Source organism: Lolium rigidum, chromosome 6 (genome assembly GCF_022539505.1).
Source record: "Lolium rigidum isolate FL_2022 chromosome 6, APGP_CSIRO_Lrig_0.1, whole genome shotgun sequence".
Taxonomy (NCBI): Eukaryota; Viridiplantae; Streptophyta; class Magnoliopsida; order Poales; family Poaceae; genus Lolium; species Lolium rigidum.
Genome location: NC_061513.1, coordinates 328,042,627 through 328,047,819, shown reverse-complemented (window position 1 = coordinate 328,047,819; position 5,193 = coordinate 328,042,627). Strand labels below are relative to the sequence as shown.

At 40.9% G+C, this 5,193-nt stretch overlaps 1 pseudogene; it reads right to left on the bottom strand.

The window, feature by feature from the left end:
• Positions 1-4,224: 4,224 nt before the first annotated feature.
• LOC124659622 lies at positions 4,225-4,728 on the bottom strand (annotated as a pseudogene).
• Positions 4,729-5,193: the final 465 nt, after the last annotated feature.

Sequence of the window (5,193 nt, the reverse complement as noted above, 5' to 3'; positions counted from 1 at the left end):
TCCGTAACTTAGCATTGCATGCAAATACATTTGTAAAACTCATTGCTATTTGACTGTACATTTCATACACCACGTGTATGTATTTTTATATAGATTCAGTTTTTAGATATACAAATGAGACCATGCCCTGCACTTTTTCTTCGGCACATGGATTTTGAGGCACACATCGTCTCATAGACATCCCCGCACGTGGTCTTCGAGGAGAGAATTAAAGGAGGTGTACACAACACGATGATTGTGGCCTACTCTTTGCGCCAATTTGTGATAGTACCTGCACCAATAATTGCTCCAACCATCATCCATTCTTGCTTTCAATGGAGCTCCTCCAAATAATAAAGATCCAACAAAAAATCCAAAGTCTTTCGGTCAGTGTCAATAGATGGGATGGAGTCGGACGACACTTCATGGGAGAGAGGGAAGGCCGAGGAGGTGTCGGGCGCATCGGGATCAAGCGGCGAGAGGAAGGGGCTCTTGTTTACCCGTGATCATCTAGGAGGCACAATTGCATTCACCCCTTCCACCTCTGTTGGTGCTAGATAGGGAGTGCCGATGTGGTCAGTTTGCTCGAGTAAGGACACTCATCGGGGACCATGGAGTGGCGGCAGGGCACATCATTTGTAAATGTGGGTTTTTTGGGAATTGTCGCCGCCACTCGTTGTATTTATACATGCGCTGGGGAAGGCAAGAAAGTGGCAAAACAATAGGAACAACAGGCAGGAAGATGAAACCTTACTGAACCATGTTCATAGTTCACACTGAACACTGAACGCACACGTTTACTGAACCATGTTCATAATACATAGACTGTAATCCAACTGCGTCTATGAGTAATAATCCACCTTCAGGTTAGCATCCGCACCCCTTCTAGTATAAAGTTGCAAGCAACATACTATCACATTAAGCAATGTGTGTAATGTAAACAATAGAGTTACCCTTGGATAAAACATTGTTGGGTTATCCCTAGTAGCAACAACACATCTACAACCTTAGAAGTTATAAAGTCACTCTCCTAGGAAACTAGAGGCATGCACCTACTATCGAGCATAAATACCCCTCTTGGAGTCACAAGTATCCACTTGGCCAGAGTTGCTACTAGCAATGGAGAGCATGCAAGAACAAAAATAACATATGAAATGAATATATAATCAATCTTAACATAGTACACAATATTCATCGGATCCTGCAAACCAAACATAGAGGATTACATAAAGATGATCTTGATCATGTAGGGCAGCTCACAAGATCGATACATGAAGCACAAGGTGTAGAAGACAACAATCTAGCTACTGCTATGGACCCATAGTCCAGGGATTAACTACTCACGCATCACTTCGAAGGCGGGCATGGCGATGTAGATGCCTCCGGCGATGATTTCCCCCTTCGGCAGGGTGCCCGGAAGAGCTTCAGAACCCCCCGAGATGGGTTCGGCGATAGCGGCCGCGGCGGAACTTTTCCTGGAAGGAGGCTCAGGTATCCAAGGTTTTCCCGAGAAGATGTATAAATAGGCGGAGGATTCAGGTCGTTCGGGCACCTATGGGCCCCACACCTGCCCTAGGCGCGGGCCAGCCCTAGGTCGTGCCTAGGGGTGGTGTGGGCGCCTCGGTGCACCTCTTCGTCCCCCTCCGAACTTCTTCTTGGTTTCGGTAAAATATTGACTTCGGCTTTTGTTTCGTCCAATTCCAAGAATATTTCTTGTACAAATTTTACGAAATACAAAAACAGCAAAAAATAGGTAACTCGTCATCGTGGCATCTTGTTAATAGGTTAGTGCCGGAAATCGTGTAAAAGTGCAACAAAGTGTAAACAGAACACATATGAACTGGTGGAAAAAGCGTGGAGCATAAAAAATTATAGATACGTTTGAGACGTATCAGTGATTAACACCATGTTTAGCACTTGTGAGTAGTTCCCCATGTTCTTGAGGCAACGATTCTATATGATGTGCAACGAGTATTACATCATGTTTTTATTTTTTATTTTGTCCTGTGATGGTTTTATACGAACGTCAACCGGATATTATTTCACATATATGGGCTCATAGGGATGCACTTTAATGCAATGATGAGGGTTGGAAGGGACGGAATGATAGAAATTGTTTTCCAATAATTTGAATTAGAGGGTTTTATGTCGGGGAACCATGAACTAATTGCTATGATGGGGCATTTATGTTTTCATGATTCATATACTTGCTCATGAAAATGGCTCTAGGACCCATCATAAGGGGCGTATTTTCTCATATCTATAGCTGCACCTAATTTAGGCTATGGCCCTAAGGGAATGAAACTTTAAAAGATATTTACCATGTTGTGTAGAAGTCTAAATGCTAGTAAATCATTGCCACCCTCGGGACCACTTGTCACATATTAGTTCACACACACCGAGCTTGCCCTCTTCTCGCATATAGGATTGGGCTTTCTTTCATTGAGATCATTTACTTATTTCTATTTACTTTCAGTACTTTATTTCATTGCAAACTAACCACATAAAACACCAAAACTATTGCATCCTTTTTAATGTTTACTTGTCAAAATTGCTAACCAATACCTTCAGCTCCTCGTGGGTTCGACAACTTTTTTTATTGAAAAGTACTAAAATTGATATCCTGCACTTGGGAGCCATCAAGACACTTTTCTAGCGTAGTTACCGGGGAGCGTAGCGCTATTGGTAAATGGTTTCGTAATGACGTTTTTATTGTTTTTTGCTTTTCACTATTTCGCTCGTCGTGGATCTCTCAAGACGTGAAGATACACGCTTAACTCTATATGAATATGTATGATTTGTTAAGGATAAGGTCGAGAAACCCCCTGAACCGAAAGTGGTGTATCAAATTCCTATTGGTATTGCCAAAAGAGCTATGGAACTAACCATTTCAGGGGATAAAAGTCAAACTATTATGGGACATCAACAATTTTACTGTCACAAATGACTAAGATTGAACCAGGTGTATGTGTTCAACTCAGATGGCACACATTTTTTTTGCCAAATTTTATGCTTTTTTGCATACATCGGTGGCATTTTATCTATGCAATAACAAGTAACAACCCAGATGTGCTAGCAACCCGCAACTTAACATTGCATGCAAATACATTTGTAAAACTCATTGCTATTTGATTGTACATTTCATACACCGCATGTATGTATTTTTATATAGAATCAATTTTAAGATATACAAATGAGACCATGCCCCGCACTTTTTCTTTGGCACATGGATTTTGAGGCAAACATCGTCGCATGTGGTCTTCGGGGAGAGAATTAAAGGAGGTGTACACAACACGATGATTGTGGCCTACTCTTCGCGGCATATTTGTGATTGAATCTGCACCAACAATGGCTCCAACCATCTTCCATTCTTGCTTCCGTTGGAGCTCCTCCCGATAGTAAAGATCCAACAAAAAATCGAAAGTCTTTCAGTAAGTGTCTATAGATGGGATGGAGTCATACGACACTTCATGGGAGAGAGGGAAGGCGAAGGAGGTGTTGGGCGCATCGGGACCAAGCGGCGAGAGGAAGGGGCTCTTGTTTACACATGATCATCTAGGCACTATTGCATGCACCCCTTCCACCTCTGTTGGTGCTAGCTAGGGAGTGCCGATGTGGTCAGTTTGCTCGAGTAAGGACTCTCATCGGGGACCATGAAGTGGCGGCAGGGCACATCGTTTGTAAATATGGGTTTTTCGGAACTGTCGCCGCCACTCATAGTATTTATACATACGCTGGGGAAGGCAAGAAAGTTGCAAAACGATAAGAACAACAAGCATGAAGATGAAACATTACTGAACCATGTTCATAGTTCACATTGAACACACACATTTACTAAAACCTAAATGCGTGTAGTATATCTTACATGGTTGTATTATACAAATCGTGTGTGATTTCCTCGATTCCATGGATCACCCGCATCCGATTCTTTCCATGATCAAAAGTGGTCTTTTGCAAAGCACATGGATCAGCCCATCCGTGTGAGATTGGAGAGGGGGCTGAAAAAGCCCGGTATGTACTAGTGTCTCAAACAATGAAGTATGGATTAACGACTCGGATTGAAATTAAAATAGCTACATGCATGATTCCCATCCAATTGTATGTTTCATCTCTTATTTTCCTGGCAAATTAAGGCCTGTAACATGAACATCGAAATTAATCAAACACACAACAATGGAGACATGCTCATACATATACAACTTTAAAATTTTATTTTCTCCTTGTCTCCAGCAAGCTAGATTGCCCTTAGATTATGGCGTTCTTCTTGTTCATCACCTCCTGAATCATAGTCCCGAGAGTCTCGATTTTCATTGGTTTGTCCACAAACACATCGGCACCAGCACTCATGAATGCCTCCATGGCATTCTCATCAGTCGACACCCCAACAATCATCACATCAGTTTCTCCCAGAGCACGGATCTTCTTAACTGCCTATCAGGTACAAGATGTTTTTCTAAGGTGACCAGTAATATTCAGGCAAAAAGATACATATTATTCATACGTAAATAAATAAATGGGAAACTAGTTAAAATACCTCAGGTCCAGACATTATGGGCATGTTCTTATCACACAAAACAATGTCAAACTTCTTCCCTTCAAGGAAAAAATCCAGGAGCTTCTTTCCCATTATTAGCCACAACAATCTCGCAGCTTAAACATGCGTAACATCGCAGAGAGAACGAAGGCACAAACTCGAATGTCCTCAACAATCAATGCCTTCACGGGAGATCCCTGGGCGTTGGATACCATGTTCGCACCAACGAACTGCAAACAGAGCAAAGATATTAGCTATTTCGTATTTATGCCTAATGTTTGCAGACGATTGTTACCGATATTTGAAAGAAGAATAAATAATTAAACCATAATATCAATTAATAAATCATAGATTATGAGAAATAATGATTACAAATAATCTGTTTCGTTAAAGTATGACAAATTTATTTTTGCAAAATCATGCACAATAAACTCAAATCATGAGATTTATATATTGAATGATGTACACATTGTTATTATTTAATCCGGATCTACTAATTTATCATAAGGTTCGTCACAACAAGAAAAAATTAAGCTTACATATACGGGGATAAAAGAGCATAAAAATAGATGGAAAACACACACAAACAATAATGTACTTGGGCTAACAATTATTGTAAAGATTGTGCTACACATGGATAATTCCCCATGTTATTTACTTCAACAAGTAGCACCCAAACA